This window comes from Melopsittacus undulatus, chromosome 4 (assembly GCF_012275295.1).
Source record: "Melopsittacus undulatus isolate bMelUnd1 chromosome 4, bMelUnd1.mat.Z, whole genome shotgun sequence".
Taxonomy (NCBI): Eukaryota; Metazoa; Chordata; class Aves; order Psittaciformes; family Psittaculidae; genus Melopsittacus; species Melopsittacus undulatus.
Genome location: NC_047530.1, coordinates 57,765,538 through 57,788,101, shown reverse-complemented (window position 1 = coordinate 57,788,101; position 22,564 = coordinate 57,765,538). Strand labels below are relative to the sequence as shown.

Below are 22,564 nucleotides of genomic sequence, written 5' to 3'. Positions count from 1 at the left end.
TCCTCAACGGGGGAGCACGCAGGGGACTGGGGAGAGCCCCTACCTTAGAGCTGCTGCTCTCATGAGTTTCCACTCTCTCCGCCAGCTGCCCCACGTCGGGAGCCACATCAGCTCCGGAGCCGCTGGTGCTGTCCTGCCGCGGGTCCTTCGCAAGCCGCTGCTCACCCGCCTGCTGCTCCTGCTGCCCCGCGGCCGGGCTCCTTGCCCTGTCCTGCTCGGCAGGCTGCTCCAAGCCCCGGATGGAGCGCTCCTGCAGGCTCAGCTGCCCCACTATGGCCTGCAGCAGACTGCGCAGCGCTACGAAGTCCACGGTGTGGGCACTGGGCGTCGCGATGGCGGCGTCCAGCAGCTGGGTCAAGCTGAGCAGAGCCATCGCTGCCGCTGTGGCCGACAACACGAGTCTGACCTGCTGGCGGTAGGAGAACAGGTCAGCGGGCAGCCTGCCTCCTGCTCCCTCTCGGATGCGGTGGCCCCTTCCCACCGCCTCTGCCCCCTCCAGCCCCCCCGTACCTGCAGCAACTGTCGCTGCCCCCCAGCCCTGCCGCGCCTCTTTACCGACCGCCGACGGCCGCTCCTCGACGCCCATTGGCCGAGCCCGTTCTGACCTCACAGAGGCGGCGCTGACGAACACCCCCGTTGCCAGGCGACGCCCCGCGACCCTCTCCCGTCCCGCAGCTCGAGCGCACGGGTGCCGGTGCCGGAACAGATCCCGCTGCCGCCAGCCCCTGCCCAGGGAACCGGAGCGCCCCGGGAAGGCGAGCGGGCCTGCCCACAGGGCAGAGCTGTGGGGCAAAAGCAGCACAGGTTTTACTGTAGCCCTTAGACGTGGCAATGCTGGGGGGAAGGCTGCTGCTGGCAGCATCACCACACACATCTGGAGCACCTCACTCCGCAGCAAAGAGCTGCACAAGCACGAAAAAGCAGCACAGATAGACACAAGCTGCCACGCAAGCCGAGGAAGGAGAGGGCTCCAAAACATCTTGGAAGCAGAGTCACCCATCAGACAAGTACTGACAGAAAGAATCCTCAAGGACATCTTTCCCCACAGAAACCTCCAGGTCCGACCATGCCACAGAACCGACACCTCCCTCCTGCCGTGAGGCGCTCACAGAATGAGGGTGGGCAAGCCGGAGACAGAACTTGACAAACCTTGCTCTGGTCAAAGAGATGAGAGATTCATTTTCAGTCATTAAAGAGAGATATGCTCTGTGTAGTCCGCTTTCCCGAGCCGGGAGGATTGAATTCCAAGAGGGAGTAGGCACAAAGCGATGGGGACAAGATGCAGTGGGGCAGGAAGCTCACCCTCTTAGGAGGGATCCTACACCTTCACTTCAGGAACCGGCAGAGCTTTAGGCTCAGGAGCTCCACACACACCCCCAGGGACTAGTCACGCTTTCTAGACAGCCCTCAGGGCTGGCAGAAGCTGCGAGACCCCTAAACCAGCACGGGGCCTGGTGGGATGGCCACGAGTAGTGTTTATTGCAATGGCCCATTGCAATATAAACCATGCAAATAAACCTGGTCCCATGCCTGGCCATGAGTAGTGTGTCCCTGAGGGTGGCCAGGCTGAGGGGATGTGCCAGTGCTAAAGAATGTGGGTGGGCAAAGACATGTTTGGTGTGTATCAGTCATCTGAGGATGTGTCTGGCTCTTTGATCTGGTTCTTGCTATGTAAAAGGAGCTGCAGGGCCTGCCCAAGAAGTCACAGTGAACAGAGCAGCATTTCACTGTAGTGCCTTGCCAGCCTGGCAAAGTTGCTGGCACGGCTCTGTCTCCCTGTCATGCACCAGTCCTGAAAAGCAGCCCCAGGCCCTCTGCACCAAGCAGAGCCACAACACAGAAAGGTACTATAGGACTGCAGTGCATGGGAAAACCCAAAATAAGTCATACAGTTAAATGCCAACTAAGTAACTTCACTGTGATCAGGGTCTTGCTATACCTGAGCAAATCCCTATGCTCTGGAAGCTGGTTGTTTCAGTTGCAAGACGGGGATTGTGAGCAGCCTGAGTACGTCTGCTGCCTTGAATCCCCCCTGCCCCACTGGTAAACCCTAAACCAAAACCATGCAGGTATCCTGCATGCGGTCACAGGCCTGCTGCCTGCTAACAGGGGTGGCCACAACTCATTTCAAAGGGTGGAAGTCGCAGCACCCAGATGGGTTCCCGTTTGGCAGCAGGTGAAAGCTGTGTGTCTTCAGAACAAAGAGCTCAGGTTTTGCATGTAGGAAATTAGGAGATCTAGCTGAGTAATATTGTGCAAGCTGGAGGGGAAGCCTTAAAAGTTTAAAAAAGCACATTATACTTGATGCACTCACCGGTGACACTGAGGTGTTCTGTGCTAACTGGAGTTGCAGTACAGTGCAGGTGAGGGTGCTGAGCCAGCCAACCAGTGGTGACAACAGATTTATATGTCTTCTACGCTGCAGTACATCACTGTTACTAAAAGGAGGAGAAAGGGTTTTTTTTAAGCATGAATCTATGTGTGGCTGTTTGGAAATAGGGGCTGGAATAAAATGCAGGCAGTGGTATCTGGTACTTAAATGACAGAAGCCAGTAATAGTGTCTCACTTTTCCTCTGCTTGGCTGTGCTTATGGACTTGCATGCTGGGGAGCTGACTCAGAAGGACTAGGCTGGCATCAAAGGTTTTCTTCTAAGGAAGGCTTCATGTCCCATGAGTGATCCTGTTGAGAGATTTGTGAGTTAAAGCAAGAGTCCTGTGCCACTGGTAGTTGAGAACAGCTTTTAAGATACTGGCTCACAGAAAAAGCCACTGTGCTGTACATAATATTTTATTCCATGGATTTATGTATAAGAATGTCCTGAAAACAGTGGACTAAACACACAGACGGTCCTACTGTGGAAGCAAGGATGTACCTGCCACCCTGCGGGTACGTACCTTGAGATACAGAGATGTGGAGAAACCCAAGTGTACTGGAGCGAGCAAAATACACAGGGAAACTGTCCATGTTGCCCACAAAAACATGCAAAGCAAACCTAAAGGAGAATAAATAGTGGAAAGAGAGCCATAAAGTGAACAGGAGAGAAAAGAACAAGTTTAATAAAGAATAATATGCAGTGGCTTGACCTCAGCTGGCTGGAGGCCCCCACCCCTACAGGACGGGGAGAGAATAAGAACAAAAGCTGGTGGGCAAAAATGAAGGCCCTCAGACAGCTTCCAGTCACCATCTGGGCAAAATGGGCCAGGCCTGGGGAAACTCAAATAGGTTTGGCTAGCAAGAAGCAAAGACAAATTGAAATGCACACCCACACCAGTTTTCACCTCATGCTCAACTCTGCTCCTTCGTTCGCACCTCCTGTGCTGGGGCAGTGCAGGGTGATGGTGACCGGGGCTGTGTCCAGCCATGAGGGTCCCTCTCCACCCTTGCTCCTCCTCACCCCTTCCCGGGTGGCAGGATGGCGGATCCCTGCTCTGGCAGCCAAGCTGCCCCTACCCCTCACCCCGCTCCCCCTGACTGCTGGCAGAGCCGTTCCTCACGCTCTGCCCTCGCTCCTCGCTGCCTGTGCTGGTTGTGCCCGTTCTGGAGCACTTCTGGCATCACCATCTTGGCCGTCGGGCTGGGGGTGCCTGTGGTGGGGCCGCTGAGGAACCGGCTGGAACCGGCTGGGCCCTCCCCTCACAGCTTCCCTGGCTGCACCAGCCCCCAGTGCAGACTTTCTCCTTGCCACCACACACAGCTCCTTGTCTGACCATCACATCCAGTCTATTGCTGGGGACAGGACAGGCACAGCCCTGTGGCTGTCACCCAGCCCTGAGGCACAGGGGGGATGTTAGGGAGCCCGCAGAAGGTTAGCATTTCCATGCATTATCCTCCTGGGCTCATGCAGTGCTCTCACGCCTTCCCAAGGTCTGAAGCACACCAGTCAGTGAAGGCAGGAGTTTGGTTTCTGTGGCAGATACCAGCAGTGCCCAGCGCTGAGCCATGCTGCAGGCTCACACCCCTGAGAGATGCTGGTGATGAAGGACTTGAGTTGATGAATTGTGCTGATTGATCCTCATGCAAGTGGGAGGGGAAATGGGGCAAGGATGGAGGGATTCATGAATAATTGAACACTGAGAGCAACATACATAATGCCTGATAAATTAGTCCAAGCACAGCAGAAGAGGCAAGGGTAAAGTTTGTTTCAACAGGCATAAAATGGGATGAGACAATGTGTTTATGCCAGAACAGCTGTTTGCTAAAGTTTATCATCTATTTATACAGATCCCTCCCCCTTGCAGTTCGGGGTCCTGCCCAGAGTGGGACAGACATCCACAACTGAGCTGGAAAGTAATTCAGCTCCTGCTGGGTCCGGTCCAGCATGCTCCCCACCTGGGGGATCCCCTCCTTGCTCAGTACTGGACTTTCCTCTTCCAGAAGCTGGTGTGACATTTCCCATGCTAAGAGTTGACCCAGTCATTTTGGCTGTGCCGTTTGGCTGCTGTGAAGGTGGGTAGGGTAATGCCCGTAATTCCATGGAAACAGAGAGGCCCGTGTTGACTCTATCCTTTCCTGATCCCGGTTTCCTCAGCTGTCTTCCTTTCAAACTGTATTTGCTGTTACAGCACGAATTATTTGTATTTTAAGGTGTTATATTCATCACAGATGGTAATGAGGCTGCCAACCAGAAGGCATCGGCTCTGTGCTGCAGTGTCAAACTGATTTAAGAGAGTCCGTGTGTGTGTGTAAATAAAACCCCAGTCCCTTTTCTTAAGCAAACCTGGCAGGTCTGTTCGAGTTCAGTTTTCCTATAAATAACACTAAAGGCCAAAAGCTGCATTATTAGACTTGCAAAGTTGCTCCATTTGAATCAAAAGTGAGTTTTGAGCAACATGACTTCTTTTTCCCCCACTATGAATCACTTCAGGTCTCCTTTCCTGTGTTAATGAATAAGCTAGGTATTTGTCATGACAGATCACAGGACACCATGCACAGAAGGTGCTCACTACAGATAGCTGGTACAGCTATTCTGACACACACAGAACCTCAGCTGGCTTCATCCCTTTTGTTCAACATGGGCTGCATATGGAGTAGGGTTGTGAATTGATCGCACTGGGATTTCTCCATGTTTCTGGAGTTGACAGAACAGTTCCCTCAAGCAGGCACTACTTAGACTTGATCCAAGAGAAAATTTTGTCTGAGTTCTTCTGATTGTTTTGCTATTTTCTTGTATTCATAGTCTTTCATCATTCCTTGCTAGAAAGGGTAAAACTATGGAAAGTGGCACTGTCCTGCTGCCACTTGTGCACAAAGTAGGTGTGCAGGGTTGAGTATAATACAGCTGTTCCCCAAAATTCAGTATGTTCTCTTTAAATACTGAGGTCATCTAGATGAAAAAAATTAAAAAAAATATAAATATTAAAAAACCATGCAAATGTTGAGCCCATAAAATACACAAAACCAGAAGAATACCATTAAAAGGCAAAGACTGCACAAACTCCTCTCTGAGGACATGCAGAAGCACCTGCATATTCAAGTGCTGGAAGAGACGGGCAAGAGGGAAGCAGCTTTTGATCTTGCATTACAGAGAAGTCCAATGCGGTTTTAACAGCCTTAGCCATAACCACAAAGATGTGCTTTAGATCCTTAAGGTGTCGTGGGCTTCCTACATGCCACTGGACTCTCCTGGTAGAAAGAAATGTAACTTTCCCAGAAGTAACATCCTACTTCACAAAGCCATCCTAAGGATAACTGCACTAAAGAGAATATGAATGTGCTATGGCCAGGCAAAGCACAAGCATGTTATGGAAACTCCTCGGTGAGCAGGTTCAGCAGGTGTGCAGAATTTGCTGCTTTCTTGTCTTTCTCATTTTGATAAGGTTTTCCCCCTTCAGCTGTTGCAATGACTCACTGATTTGCATGGCCACTCACATTAAGGTTTCTGAAAAGCTTTGAGCACACACAGTGATGATGAAATGCCCTGTCAGCTGTCTTTAATTCAGATGGATTTTTTTCTTTGTCTCCCTTCTCCTGGTGCCTCAATCTAGATGGGCCTTACCGCTTTAAAAGTAAAGTGGGACACAGGGATGTGAGAGAGAAAAGGAACATTTCTGAACACCCTGCCCTGTTCCAAATTGATTAAAGCCAAAACCACCTCAAATATGTGTTGAAAGCAGCTTAAAAAATGCTCTCCATTGCTGCATTTAAACACTGAAACTAATGTTTATGATGACTAATAAACCAAAACCTGCATCAATAGCTCTCTGTGCAGTTTGACCACACTCCAAATACACAGGAGAAAACATAGGTGTTTACCAGGTTTCTAGGGCAATGTGCACAACTGACAGACTAAATCAACCCAGTGCTTGCAAAATTCAGTAGAGGGGTACATTTCTCAAAGGCAAACAAATAAGGACAAGTGTCTGTGCTGAGGGGAAGGCTATAGCATGGATGGGATGGCTGAATGTCTGAATTAGCAGGAGTATGCATGGACTCACCAAATGTTCATGATCCTCTAAAGCCACCAGTGGTTGGTACATATAGGAAGGAGTGAGAGGAAACACTGAAGGAGAGATATGTGGAGATACAAGATCTATTAGGGATCTGTGGGAGGATAAAGTGGTTGTGAAGCAATGCACAGGATGTTTCTAGACTTGATTACTTCTGCTGGCAGGACAACTTGTCTGCAGTGTTTAGAAAGAAGGAGATGCAGGTCTGGCTGTGGTAACTAGCAAGGAGCATGGTCCCTTTTGTGTAGCTTACATTTGTCTTCAACAAAGCAAGTTCGCAGAGACATCGTTAGGGTGGCCAGCAAAACAAACATAGTCTGTTTGTAACACAGTGATCCCTCTATTCAAATCTAAGATAGGTTGGCGACTGAAGGCAGGATAGCCTTCTGAACAAATAGAAGCTTCTTAAAACAATATTTTTTCCCTCAATCTGGAATTTCTTAATAACCAAGACTTGAAATGTTACTTTTTTATTGAAATGAATTAATTTCACTACCTGAAAGAGTAAAACAAATTCAGGAAAAACTAAGAAAAGGCATTTTAAAATTAAATGTCATGATTATTTTTATTTTGAGAAAATAGTACTCTACCATAGATCGTTGAGATTCTATGAGATGAAGACAAATCCCATTAAAAATCGCTTTTTCCATTGCTTCAGTAGCAAGATACTCACAAATCTTCAATCCACTGCTTTTTTTTCTGTCTCCTCCTCCTTGGGCACAAAGCAGAAATCCAAAACAAGCCCATGTGGGAAACTGAAATCCCCACATTTTACTGCAAAAAAGTTGCTAAAGCGGTGCCAATTTATTGAGTCATTTTCAGGTCCACTTCACTTAAAGAAAAGAAACTCCTGAGGACAGTTCTAAGGTCATTTTGACCACTTACCTGTGATGTTATCTATGCTTGCTGGAGGACACCCTCAAAATAGAAGCCATGGAAACACCAACCTTTGAGAAAAGTCTGATCAAAGGTCAATTGCTGAGATATATGACCAGTCTGGAGGTGCGAGAGTTTGCCCAGCCTGCAGTGGAAGGCAGAGGCAAGCCTATCCAACTTGGCCCTGGGTGCTCCATCAAAAAATCATTGGCAGAGTGTGTTCTGCTTTCTGCTTTGATGCTCCTTGCTCTGCCAGCCAGGGATTTGCTTGTCTCCTGCCTGTCATGGTGCAGCAGGATGCAGTCTGCCAAGTTTACCAACTTCCTCTGAAAAAGGCATTTCTGTCCTGGTGATGGCTGGATGCAGAATAAGATTTATATGGGTGTTGCCAGACTTTAAAAGACAGGAGGCAGGGTTTTGCATCTTCAAGGAGAGTCCCATATACTGACCATGGCCCAGCCTCTCTCAGCTGGACCACAACCAAAAAGTCTCTGGAATGGAGAGGGAAATAGAGACTGGCTGGTTTTGCATGCATAAAGGTCAGTGAGGTCAACACAAGAGTTGTGCAGTGGCTGTTCAGACCCTGACAAACAATGAGATGTCAGGAAGTTCTTCCCATTAAAGGCTCTGCAGAAAAATATTCCTCTAAAAATGCTTAGCTGAAAAGACATCTGCTATTACAATCTAAACTAGACTTCATTAGGAGTTTTAATGGGTCTAAGTAGATTCAGGGAAGCAATCAGACTGTGTGACCTAACTAAACCTGTCTCTTATTTTACCCCTCCAGTAACTATCTGGAGTTGATTTGCTTTTGTTATAGGAATCTATTTGGGCAGCACTGAGGATGGCAGGCAGCAGATCTTCAGTGAGACCTTCAGTGAGCATCAGAAATGGAAAAGATTTTTTCCAGTATCTGCTCTAATATTCTTGAATGGCGATGGGGAAGGCACTTGAGCTCTTATTGTTACTACATATGCATGCATGTGGCAGGAACTGGGAGCAGGAAGAATTTGCCTGCTTTGTTGTCAGGCTGCCAGCAGTGAATGTGAACAGTGACTTTTAAATCCTTAACTGTGTCAAGGTGTTGGAGGTGGAGGGAATGTGGTTTTAGAGCCAGGACAGTGACCTGGAAGGAAGCAGCAAAAGCACTGCTGACACTGACAGCACATGACATGTGGGTCAGAGGCAGCACGAAACAGAAGAATGATTGCTGGACCAGGGCTGTCTGGCTTGGCTGGAGGCGGGCATGGGAAGCAAGCTCTACGGATTTCTATGTGGTCACATCTCTGTGCAATGAATGTAAGAGGAGGGGGAGAAGGGAGTTTCTTTGGGCATTGGAAAGAGATGAGCAGAAGCACCAGGATGGAAGTCAGGCACAGCTGGTTTTGGAGTCTTTTCACCAAAGCCTGCAGTTAGGGAAGGAGCTCTCCATCCTGCCTCCTACCTCTGTGCCTGCAGGAGCTCCTTTCCCATGCTACCTGACTGCAATCCATGGATATCAGCACCATGAGAGGATGACATGTAGGAGCACCTGAACTGCTTCCGTGGGGCTTTTTCTGGGTACCAGAAGCAGTATAGCTGCCTTAGCTGGTACTTGCATAATGTTTTAGTTGAAACTGGCTTGGCAATTGAACCTTGCTTTTGGATACCCATTCAGACTTCATGAACCACATCACTGTGATGGCTGGAACTCCAAGTTCTGATCAGGGTTGCTAACATATTCAGGAGAAAGCATGATCTTGGCTCCTCTCCTTCCTTGCACATGGATGCAGTGGCTGTACCATGACACTGGTGTAAGGATACAATTTGTTATTAGACTCTGTGAATCGGGTGGGCATTGCCTTGGTTCTTTCACAGGAAATACAGCTCAGATAGAAGCATCCTTTGGGATGCCAATATGACTGTCCTGAATAGACAGGCTTAAAATGGTAATTAAGTAATCTTTCTGCTGAGGAAGAAGATTATCAGTTATGTTCTCATCAGAATTAAAAAGGTTTAAAGTAGCAGTGGGAGAAGTTGTATTCAGCTGATAGACAGCTAATACAAAAATGTAGTATAGATCAGCTACAGAAATATTTGTAATGTCTTAGTTGACTGAGAGCAGGTTCAAGTCACCTATATGGAAGGAAATGCATGTATTTTCAGATTAGACAGTTATTTCTGATTATCTTCCTATTCTTAATCTGCCTATATGTCAGTCTAATAATTAAAAGAATAGGTAAATTAGATTTCCTGGCAGTGGATAAAAGTTTGCTGTAATGAACATCTGTCATGGGTTCAGCAGTAGCTCATGCTCTGCCAGTGAGGAGGGAGAGATAGGGCGCCTGGTCTGGGCTAGTCGGGGAGGCATTCCATACCACAGCACGTCCTGCTTGGGGAGGGGACTGGAAGCTGGCCGGGAGGGAAGGAGTTAACACACCGGGCTGTGCTCGGGGAGGCCACGGGAAGCTCTCTCTGGGGCTTCCGGCTGCTGGCCTCGTGGCGGCGGGTGGTATCGTATTCTCTTTCCCTGTTTGTCTCCTTTAACATTGATTTGTTATTGGTACCGGTAGTTATTTCTGTTATACCTTGATTGCTGGACTGATTTTACCTCGATCTGTGGGAGTTGTATCCCTCCGGCTCTCCTTCCCATCCCTCCGGGAGTGGGAAGGTGAGGGGGGGGGGTGGAAGGGAAACAAAGGGGGAACTGTGCAGATTTAGTTTAAACCGTTTTTATCTCAATCCGTGGGGGCTACATTCTTTGGATTCTTCTTCCTAACTCTCCGGGAGTAGGGGGACTTGATTTAAACCACGACAACATCCCATCGCATTCCTGAAATGCCAGTTTACATTCCTGAAATGCCAGTTTAATAGGCAACTGCTGAATACTGTTTTTAACTAAACAGACTAAAATATGAAGGTCAGGATGACAACATTACATTTGAGAACTGAATAAAAACCTGAATGAGAGAATTGTAGCCTAGGAGTATGACAAGTTCATGTCTTACATAAGGATGGAAGAGAGAAATCGGATACTCTTGGCAAGGTCAGAAAAAGCATATTGAATGCAAAATGTTGAAATATTGAAGAGAAGCTTAAAGAAGGATAATTTCTATTATTATATATGGCAAAGCCTGAGACTTAATGAAGTTATTTCCTGGTATTATAAATAATTGGTTTAAAACAGTTCGTGGGTGTGAGCAGAGACTATTTTCTGCAGGATTTTTAGTTCTTTTTCTAAAACTAGCTGGGTTTTGAATTTTAAGCAAAATAGTGACTGAAGAATAACAGGAGGAAATAGCACCAAGGTAATTTCTCTTTTGTTTTGCCTCTTTCAATTCAATTATTAGCAATCTGAGCTCATGCAGTGAGTTCAGCATGCCCAGGTGAAAAACATAGAAACTGCTTGCACGTTCGGACTTATATTTGGGGAGAGAATTCTAACAGAAGGTTCTGTGTTTGGTAATTAACTTTCCAGAGTCATTCATCTCTTCCCTGGTGTGTTTTTTGTGGTATTTTCTTGGTGATGGTAGATGGTGTAGCTACTACTAGGAGAGTTGTAGCAGTCCCCCACAAGCTCTGCTATATCTGCTGAGGTGTGCTTTGGTTTTGGGTTTTCTTTTTCCCCAAACCTTCCTCCAGTGTAGGCTCTGCTTTAGAAATGTGAATGTATTTTTCAATCACACACTTAAATCTGACTTGGGTTTGTATCTGTAAATTGTGGGCAGTGGTACTTCCCTGCTATTTGGTGTTACATGCATTAGAAAGCAAATGTGGATTTTTGTTGTTACTTTATCTGCCTAGTGAGGTATTAATGAGTAACTTCATTATAGAAATAGAAGTAAAAATAGTTGGGTGAGAGGCATGATTAACTTTTTACGCTGTGTGCTGCAGGCTCAGGCTGCTCATGTCCTTACAAATTGAATTATAACAATAGTTTAAAAACCCTCAAAAAGTTAATCTTAAGGAATGAGTTTCTTTATACTGTCGACCATTGTTACGTGGATTCTTCCTGCACTTAGTCTTAACTTTCTTTACCAGAGATGTGCACTCATGAGACAAGAAGTTCCCTTTAGAAGTGATCTTCTGATCATCCCTGCTTGCCACACTTTGTTGTACCCTGTGAAGCTCCTTCACAGTGTGGAAATTGAATGTGTTTTGGGTGAAACTAAACCATAGGCTGTCTTCAGAAGGGATTGCAGGCAGTCTGCTTCAGCCGCTAATAGCTATCCAGTTAATGGAACAAGCTGAAAGCTAGACTGAAGCAAGATGTCATGTGATGGATACACTGGGGATTTGGGTTCTCAGCACCAGCTTTCTGCTGTATAGATCTGCTCCTTGTGCAGTGCATTGCACTGAAGTCTGTCTTGACTTCATGAGTTTTTCTTGGACTCACTAATCCAGTGCTTACTAATCTTGACTTTACTTCAACTGCAGAGAGAAGCTGATGGTGTTAGGATGTGGGTGTAAAGTGTAAAAGCAGCTGCAGTTTTCTCTTTGAAGGAAAAGGAAAAAGCAATGAAACAGATTAGAACTGCAGCCTATCAGTGGAGGAGTAGTAATGGGAAAAAAATTGGATAGCTTTGCACCATGTGTGCAGAAATCAAGAATGAAAACTATTGCTTAAATACAAGCTTGTAGTAAGTGATGGAATTAAGAGTCTGGCTTCAGTCCTCTCCTCTGGGCACAAGTCAATATCTCTAAGAATTAAAGCAACATCCACTGACTTCAGCCAAAGGCATCTTGGCTTTCTAAAGCTATACTTTGCTTAACAATTTGATTGTGAAACAATTCAGAAGGCACATTGAAAGTAAAAATAGCACATCAGCAACCTAATCTTGAAAGGTTTTGAAAACCAAAATAGAGTACAAATTAGGATTGATGTTCTTTGGTCACAACCATTATTTAAATAGTACATTAGGAAAAATTATCATACTTGATTGTGTCACTTGTTGTAAATGCAGTCTCATGTTCCGTACCTGCTGAAGTTCTGCTGCTTGATTCTGGATTGTGTTGTATTATAATAACAAATATGTAAGAGTTAATACTCTTGCAGCTGTTGCCTGGCTACAAAATCAAGTCATCAGTGCTAAGCCTTGGTAAAGAAATACTGAATCACTTAATTAATACCATTTTTAATTTGTCTAGTTCCACTGCTTTGGCAATGAATTAAAAATACAACACTGTGTTGACTTGATATAAAATGACCTCTCAGTGCACAGTTCTAAATAAACAGAAATTGGTTTTGTTGACTTACATCAATATAATCTGGTTCTGTAATTTTGGGACACCTGTGAGGCCAGCAATATTTCAGATGATGCTGTTCTGTGTGATGCTTGCAGTAGACAGGTTTGAAATACCCATGCTTTCCTATGTAAGTTTTGTTCTAGGGTAAGAATCAGCCTGCCTGTAGAGCATCCCAACTAACAAAAAAAAACCCAAACCAACAAATTGGAAACAGGTAATTTATGTTTGAGGTTCTTTGTTGGAGGCAAAGGTGAAAGGGAAATAAAGATGGAATAGGATTATGGTGGTAGGGAGAAATGCTGTGATCAGGGGTTGTCATATCACAGAGAAAGGAACAGATACTTATCTTTCTCTTCCCGTCCTTCCCCACCGCCTTTCCTCTGTTATCTCTAAATTGGGCAGGAGATACAGTGGGGTTCATACAGTATATAACCATGTAGTTGACTCTTTAAAATGCTTTAAAAATCATCTGTCATAGTGTTAGTTTCAGATGTTTTAGATAATGAAGTCTTGGGCAATCTGAGGTAGGCTTGGCTTAATTGCTTGGTAAGGGTTTTTTTCTTTTAACATACAGAACTAGTTCAAGAACTGTTCAAGCTTTTACTTGAATATTCTATTTGATCGGCATCTTAGTTGGGTAGTCTGTCCTCATACAGTGTGGACATAAATGCTGGTTGCATCCCAGCTACTCCTTAGCTACCTCTAGCCCTCTTGATTAAAATGTATTTCATGGGAACATTAACCTAGCAACTTTTTTGGGCTTGGGGTTTTTCTTTAAGTTGCAGCAGTTACCAAAAGACTTCTCTTTTTTTTGTGATGAAAAGCTTGTTCTCCATTTTCTGGTGAAGTGCTGAACAATAAGGAGATGGCACACAGGCAAAAAAGTGATCTTCACCTCTGTATCATTGAGGCTGACAGTAATGATATTTCAACAATTTCAACACCTGCAGAGGTTGTTTTTGTGTTCCTTTAGGATGTACCTTTGTGAAGTCCCACAACAAAGAGATCATCTCGTGCTGATGAACTGGAGTCAAGAGGTTTTGTTATGAGAGCTGTCTAATATATTTTTAGTATCCCAACTACTTCATTAAAAAGAGAACATGTTTCAAAGCTGTTCTCAACCATTCAGTCCATTTTCCTCATGGTACAGAAGAGAAGCATCACAGGAAATGTTGCTGCATTCACTTAATCAAGTTTTGATGGTCTGTCAATGCTTCTTGAACCAACTCCTTTTTAGACACTGTGGCTTTGAGGACATGACTACCCAGTGCATTTTCTTTTGTTCACTGGTAGTGCCTATTATCATCCTAGTCATCTAATCAAAATTAGACATTTACAATGGGTTCTTGGGGCAGGGATGACTTCAGCATTGCAAGCCAGTCCTAGTGCTGCTCTTTGGAAGGCGAGATCTGCTTGTTTACTTATTTACAGGTTTGCTTTTATTTTGCCAGTTCAGTTTCATGATTGATTTTTCTTTTGATTCTGTAATGGTACAGGCATAGTGCCTGGCTGCACACAAGAGTCAAGGCCACAAGACAAACTTAGTTTTTAAATGATCGTAAATTGCACCTTGAAAGCAGACTGTTACCAACTTTCCAGGAATTTGAGCAATGTTATTTTCATCACATGCTTGGTTCTTTAATGATTGCAGCAGCCAGTGCGATTATGCTTCAGGCTCACAGAGTTTTACTCTTGAAAATCACAGCCCTCAAAAATGTACTTAATTTGAATGAGATGAATGTCCAGCTCCAGCCCAAGAATCTACATATTTGCTGTGTTTCCCAGAAAAAAATAAAAGAATTCCCCTATTATAAAGTCAAAAGACATCATCGATGTCACAGTTGTATACCTAAACTTGATCAAGAGTACAGATCAAGTCATCATGTTTCTTGTATTTAATTTCTTACAGCTTTTTCATGATCTAAGATGTCATTTCATCCTGTTATCTTTATTAGGAAAACAGTGTCTTATACAGTGGACATTCAGCATGTTTTGACTCCTTTCTCTAAAGGCTGTTGCTCCCAAGCCCAGCTATTTGTGTGGACCTGTCATCACTTATCTACCTGTGCTGCTGCTGTGGAAGCTGATTTCATGGAGGGAGTTCTTGCAGCCTCCCTTTGTGTGCCTTCTAAAGGCTCATCTCCAGATGATTGTACCAAGCTTGTTGCTTGGACTCTTCTTCTGTATGGATGTGTTTGAGGAAAGTCACTGAATTAGAAGTTTTGCTAGCTACTAGAGTAATCTGGGAGGTACAGCTTACCTGTGAGACTGCTGTCTTTTTCCCTGTCTTAGTTCCTTGAGCAGGGAATGGAAATGGAAGTCCTAGTCATGTTCTAACGTACTTAAGTAAGCTTGCTCTTACCCAGATACCTACAGGCATAAGAACCTGATCTTAAGAGCTGAAGAAACATGTGGATGTGGACTGTACATACAAAACTCCAGTTAATAGTAAATAATACCTTGGTTTAGTATGAAATGTATTTTAACGCAGCTTAGATATTGTAGGGCTAGTTTTAGCAAAGAGGGTTGCTCGGTATAACTTTTGAAAGTAGCAAAGCATCCTCCAGTGCTTGCATTGCTACAGCACCATTCATGTAAGGGTTTTGATAAAGACTGAAAAAAAGAAAATGTATTGTCTGAATATTATCCATGGTTAAATATTTTATACAGTTTAAATCACAGATATAATACTTACTGATTTTTAGTGCACAGATTGAGATTATTCCCTTTTTTGGTGCATTCTTGACTGTGTAAGCAGCTGCTGAAATACATATGCCTGTTTCAGCCTCACAGAGGAACAAAACTTCGCTGCTGTGCTCTGAGTACAGGACTTGGCTTGATTAACAAACATGCCCTGACTAGGGAGATAAATAACTTAATGAGGCCCAAGGCTATGGGTAAAATTATCTCTCTTTATGGTTGTAAGTAGAGCACAAGAGTGATTCATTAAGCAAAGCAGAATGAATTGGATTTTCTTTGTACAGTGGCAGTGCTATATAGTCTGGGGACACACAGACAAGGAAATCTGACAAACTGATGAATACTTTTGAACGGTGTGGTGGGTATAAGTGCTTAATATAGTTCATGTAATGGCTTGGAAGTGGCTGATCTATATATATAAGATAAAAATAGTACTATTTAATGCTGAAATTAGTGTCATTATGTTATAGTGCTAACTGCTTGCTTTACACAGTGTGTTTGCATCTGTACACACTGCTTTTAAAGTTCAATATTGGTAGTAACAGTTCACCAAATATTTTTTGTTAGGTGGTAAACTCTGAGAATTTTCCAATGTGCTGATTATATCTACTTTGGTTTTGATTAACTACTACTAAACCTTGTATTTGCAAAACCAAATGTCATTTGCTTCAATTTCTCCTTATTAATCTAGACATGATTGATGTAGTGTTGGTTAGGTTTTCATAGGTTCTGAAGGTGCTGTTGTAGTTTTTCCCCAGTCGTCCGGTCTTAATGACTAAATGGTATTTCTACAAAGTTCCTAGTTATCTGGGAGAATTCCAGCTGGGTTCCTTCATAATGGGCCTATGGTTTTCAGTATCCTTCCCTGTGCAGATTGGATACTGCCTAGCTAGAGGACTTTTTAGCATGGCAACTACCTCTTCCCTGCCCCATGAAGCTTGAGATCCTCTGATCTAGTTGTTTCAGGTCTCCATGGTCACTTGTCATGGCTTGCTTTATGAATCAGTGTGTCTCTACTGAGGCTTTTTCTTCTTTAGATTCTAGGTGTTGCTGTCTTTTGAAACAGCTGGTGAGAATCCTCTTGATAATTCTTCAGCCATGCTTCTCAGATGACCACTTGCTTAGTTACATCTGCACACTTCCTTCTCCTTCCTCATCCCTTTCTTCCTTTTTCTGCTCAACTTAAAACTCTTGGAGACTTTCAGCATATGTTGGCCTGGCTTGGTAGCTAGCTCTGAGTGTCCTTCGTTTGCCAAAGCTTGCAGTAGTCTTGTTGCTTGTTGCAGTCTTCTAAAGAGGGCATTAGCAAAGGGGGACATCCAAGGGGGACATGGCTGGAATGCTGACGTGAGAACATTACTAGCTACTCCACCTTTGTGTGTGTTTGAGTCCTTGTTTCTTGGCCCTGACTGAAATGAATAGAAGACTTTCATACTTTGGGTGATGGTAGTTATTCCATCAGCTTTTTGACTAATGAGGTTTTGGTGTATAAATGGTGTCTTTAAAATATTCCTTTCAGGACCATGTATAATCAGTGCCCTGAAGATACTTGTATTGGCAAGGCAGCAAGAGGAAATAAATGTAAAACTAGTCCTCAAAGTAGAGAAATTAAAGGCTAATACTTTCAAATTTACTTGCTTTAGAAGCTGAACTGTAGGGCTGAGTGTCTAAAAAATGAGTTTTCACTCCATTACAAACTTCTGAAAAAAGTTAGTATGCATGTTCCCAGATAAGCTCTTCAGGCTTCTATATTTGCAAAATATGAATGTGAAGTGAATTGTAATGGAGATACATGTATAGTGACAGTCATAACATACGGTCATACAGTCAGAGGCTGGTTGCGTGTGGAGTCTAAGTTCCAGTAGTTAATGAAACAATACATTTTAAGGAAAACGGTCATGCTTTGAGAACAAGTAATTCATATTAGGGAGATTGGTAGTCTGCTGGTGAGGAGCATAAAACCAAAAACTTACATTTGTTCCTGAATTTTGTTGGTTTTTTGTTTGTTTGGTTGTTTTTTGTTTGGTTTTTCCCTTTTCCTAAACAGACTTTGCTGGAATACGCACAAAAGCGGAAAACATCAGAAGACCCTCTCCCCCTGCTGGAGGTGTATACAGTGGCTATCCGAAGTTATGTTAAAGCACGACCTTATCTTACCTCCGAGTGTGAAAATGCGGCCTTTGTGCTCGAACGTTTAGCACTGTCAGTATGGTTTTTGCTTACTAAAAACAGCCTGTATGGTGCTAAGTTTTCACTGCCTAAATGCTTTCCCAATCCAGTTGTTAACCTATAGAAACTCTAAATAGATTGGGAAGTATTTTCTTTCCTCATGGTAGATGTTGTATGTGAGAGAGAATATCTTTGGTTGTTGGAAAGGGGGCGGTCTTGAGGACTTCTCATCTAGGACAAGCCCATATCTTTGGCTTGAAACACTTTGATGCTATTAGTCTGCATGCAGTCTAAAGTGCATCAATTTACTCAGGCTGTTACAGGCTAGGATTGCAATTATAAATGTTTCTGGGTTTGATTTGGGTTTTTTTTAATGTTTCTCTTAAAGAGTTTGATTTTTGCGGTTTCTGCAAGAGTCTCCATGACCTTGTTTTCCTTGTATATGCAAATAAAGCAAACTGGTTGTGATTTGGGCATTTTAAACAAATAACTAATTGGATACTAGACTAAAGAATTGCTTTTTGAAAGTAAAATTTGTCTCAAATAATATTCCCATTTGAATTCCAGAAGCTGTATTGAACTTCTATTGTGTCTGCCTATTGATTGTCCTGACAATAAATGGGAAGAATTTCAGGCTTTTGTGTAGGTGAGTTTGATTTATGAAATGAAGACTTAATACCTTTTAAGAGTGTTTTGGAAACCTAGGGATATTAAGTATGTAGCATGTATGAAGACTTGTGTCCTGGTGGCTGATAAAGATCAAGACCTTTAGCTGGAAATCCTCTGAATGACAGCAGTTACTGTGGAGTATGTATCATTTGTCTGTCATAGTTCATGTAGCAGTTGCAGAGAAAATACTTTCAGATGCTTGAAAGGAACCTCATGTTTTCAAATATATTTGCCTATAAACACTGTTGGAAATGAAACAATACGTAAGTCATTCTTTACTATTTATGGTTGTACAAGTGAGATGTATTATGAATGAGAAATCTGCCATTACTGCAGGATTGTTAGATCTCCCACCAACAAGAGCACTAGCTGGTTAAGGATTAGAGCTCTTCTTTAAAGGAGGGTGTTGAAACAAGTTCTGCTCCTCAGTGTTTACCAGAAATACATAGTAGGAGGTCCTACCTACAGTTAAAAATGGAAAAAAAAGTTGAAGTGTGGGTGTGGGAGGAGGAAGGAATAATAGTGGAAAAGACCAGATAGAGTTACCTAGGGATTCTCAGCCTAAATAACATAGGGGGGTGCAAGACTGGTTGTTAGAGTGAATTTTGACTGCCTTATGTGAATTACTTCTGAAGAGATGTACATGCTGCTGGGAGGTTCCACAGCCTTCAGAGCAGGGAGAAAAGTAAAAGTGAAGGTGAGAAAGAGGTGAGCCCTTTCTGGGCTTTTTTTAAAGGACCAGTGTTAGTTGTGCATTGGTACTTAAGCCACAAATTTTTGCAGGTGTTTAGTGTGCTCCCAAGCATACCTCTGCTTCCAGAATTTATTCTATTATCTAAAGGCAGTAGAAACAGCTTAAATCTTTCACCTTTACACAAATATTTTTTTTCAGTGCTCCAGTGGATAAAAATTGAGCTGCTGAAGAGTCTGAAAATAATTCGAGTTTAGGCAGCTGATGCCAGAGCAGTCTGTGAACCAAAGAATTTACTGATCCCTTTCTAAAAGGGAGGCCTATTCAAAATTTAGTTTCAAAAATTTAAGAAATAGTCCTGTTAATAAATCTCAAAGCAAGTTTGGGACACTCAATCATTTTGGGTTTTCAGCCTAAATCTTAGGAGACAGGCAGAAACAAAACCTATGTAGGCTGGGCTATGAAGTTTTTTTGTTATATGTTTAAATCTTTATCCAGTGAGGGCGGTTTGTTATTTTTTTATTTGGCATAAGGTATAAAGAAGTATAAAAGACACATTCTCAGTATCTTTTTTTAACATTACTTCATTTTGTAAAATACATTCTTCAGCTTGCTCACAAAAGCTTGATGGAAAATGGCAGCCAGGAGCTGCACATTTTAACTACTCTTACCCAAGAGAAGGGAGCGTGGAAGAACCCAGTGTTGTGGGGTATTCTTTCCCAGGAACAGTTGGATCCAGATAAAAGTAAAATTTAAAATTATGATTGGAATAAACTATGCCTGAATATTTCACTAATACATTGGAATATTATGATGATACATGGAAGTTTTGTTGAATATAGTTTCTATGGTAATTTATAGGCTATATCAGAAAATACACTTCTAGCATTGTCTGAATGCTGTATATTCCTAGAAACATACTGAAAACAGTGTGTTCCTAGGAATATACAAAGAGTTTAATGTTGGTGTTTTGCATAAAATGTAATCATACCCAGAGATCTCTTGCCATTTTCTTCATAAGCTGTGTGAAGGAAGATCATGTACAGGCTGTATTTTACAATGGGGTAAGTTCAGTACTGGTATATAAAAATTATTTGACATCAAACAAGAAAACAGGAACTAGAAATGAGAATGGCATTTACTCAGTGATGAAACACAAAGAGGGACTATTCATTTGAAATTAAAGATGCATTTAGACCAGAGTTCTGAGAATGGCTACCAGCATTTGCATAGGGAAGAGTATATGATCCAAAGAAGCTTCCAATAATATTTTCCTGATGTATTATTTTCACTGTTAATGATTTCCAATTCGGAAGTGATATCATTGTGTTAATAAGTCTTAGCTGTTCTTTTGATTCTTCGCCTGATAGGTTTTAGAATCTGAATGAATCATCACACCTAAGCATCTGTGGCTGTACTCAGTTCTTATATCACATAAAGTAGTTCCTCTGCTGTCTGCCTACTTTTAGCCAGATGCTTGCTTAGGGGTTTTGGGGGACTTTTTTAATGCCTTTAGAAAATGAATTGAATCTCCTTTATTTATATTATTACAACTTCCTCAGGTAAGTCCAGTAAATATATAATGGGATTTATTATTTCTTTCCAAAAGTCTTGCCTGCTCTTCCACAAGATTTGTATTTTGCTGCTTTTTAAAATAATTTATTATGATTCTGCAACAGATTTTGGATTGGTATACAGTTCCTGCAGTGCCCCAGAGTACTCTTTTACTAACTTCATATCGACCACCTTCTAGCCCTCTTAACAGTAAGGGACTTCTGAGACACAGGCTTAATTAATGCTTTACTTGCCATATATTTGAGGGTTTTTAAGAATTCCTTCATGAATCTGGTTTTGATGACTATTCATTTTATCAGTGTTTCCCCCTCCCCCCCCAAAAAAAATTATGGACATTTTGGGATTCCTTTTGTTCCTGAATGTTGTTTATTCAAGAAGCTTCTGCATTGGACTTGACTGACTGACTCCTGTCACAGTTATTGCTTTTATCTGTGGCAAAATTATCATACTACTTATCCAGATTTTTGCTACTCAGTTGACAAGCTGTTATTTAGCTGTTGTCATCCTCTGTAAAACTGCATTGTTTTGTGTCATCATCTTGGTAATTTGAAGAATATTTTAGTAATTTGAAAACTACTTTAGTAATACCAAAACTCTATAGCCCAGGGAGCTGACTTTCTTGTCTGTAACGCAGCACTCCCTCTGGCTACCAGTTAACCTCTTTCAGTGGACAACTGTCTCTCAGCAGTCTTCAGCCTTAACTTCAGTCATTGGAATATTTGTAAACCTCACTTACTAAATTTTGGGTTTATTCTTAAAGTGGCCTTTGCTATTTGCTATTTCAGAAAGTTTGGTGTTTGGTTTTTTTTTTTCCTGATATAATTCTCTTAACCTTTTGTTGCCTGTATTTGTTTCAGTTGTTTTTTTCAGGTTTGTTTTATTTCAATTTTGTTAGTCGTAATTATGACCTATTCAAAGTAATAACAATCTATTCAGAATCACTGAATTTTCCATCAGAGGTTAGCTGTTCTTGAAGGCCTCTGTTGCTGACTCCTTGTCGTGGTTTAAACCAAGCCACACAGAGCTCGTGCACTCACTCCCCCTCCTGGCTCCCCCAGCTCCCGGAGAGATAGGAAGGAGAATCCAAAGAATGTAGCCCCCACGGATTGAGATAACCACAGTTTAATAGCTAAGGTATAACACAGATCATCACTGCTACTACTAATAATAGTAGTAATGATAAAGGGAATAACAAGTGAAGAGAATACAACACCTCACCAGCCACCAACCCATAACTCACCCCACCCTGCCTGAGCGACCACCCCCCGATACCTCCTCCAACTCCCCAGAACTCCAGCCCTTCTGGGTAACTCTCGATTACATCCTGGTCATGACGTGCTATGGTATGGAATACCTCTTTGGCTAGCCTGGGTCAGGTGTCCTGTCTCTGCTTCCTCCAGCCTCCCCTCCTCCCTGGCAGAGCAAGAGGCTCAGAAAGTCCTTGGACAAACCAAACATTTGAGCGGTAACTAAAAACATAGGCGCTATAAGCACCGTTCCCAGCCTGGAAGTCGAAACACAGCACTGCACCAGCTACCAAGGAGAAAAAATGGCTGCTACTGCTGAACCCAGGACACTCCTGAAGGTCAGTTTGGCTCTTTGCATCTCTTGTAGGAAGCACAACTAGGTGTATGTTTCATCTCAGAAACAGGTCCTTTTGAATTTCTCTGTTTTCAAATTGTACAAGCTTGAGACATTGTGAGAGACAGGTTCATTTTCTCTGACCACACAGCTACCAGAAGAGCTATTTTGTTCTAATTACAATCAAGTTCATGGAATCAAGTTAAATGCAGGCTTGTCTGAACTGGACTGTTGCTCTCCTACTTTTGGGAATGGACTGTTGCATGGGTGCCACCTCTATATGAGCGGGAAGTACTCACTTCCTAAGATGTTAGGGAAACTATTTTCTGAGTGCCATGTCACTAAATTGCTTTTCTCTGACTGCCTTGGGCACAGCTCAATTTTCCTAGAGGAGAAGGATCTGAGGATAACCCCACAAAAGGCCAGGGTGCTGCTCCTTTTTTTGTCTGGTTATCCTTAAAGATTTAAACCTGGATGCCAAGAATTAACTTTTTGAATTTTTTGCAAGTTTAAATGTGATAGGCAGACTTCTGAAGTATGTCCCACTGAAAAGAGGTTCAAGGATACAACCATCGCTATTCAGAGATCATCAGCATATGCTGCCCTGTAAAATGTATTTCTAAAATATT

The 22,564-nt window shown here is 42.9% G+C and overlaps 1 long non-coding RNA gene across 1 annotated transcript; it reads left to right on the top strand.

The window, feature by feature from the left end:
• The first annotated feature begins 15,252 nt into the window (after positions 1–15,252).
• LOC115946899 (uncharacterized) lies at positions 15,253–20,200 on the top strand. Its single transcript, XR_004080912.1, has 2 exons — positions 15,253–17,452; positions 17,987–20,200. It is a non-coding gene; the product is annotated as an uncharacterized lncRNA (long non-coding RNA).
• The last annotated feature ends 2,364 nt before the right edge of the window (positions 20,201–22,564 follow it).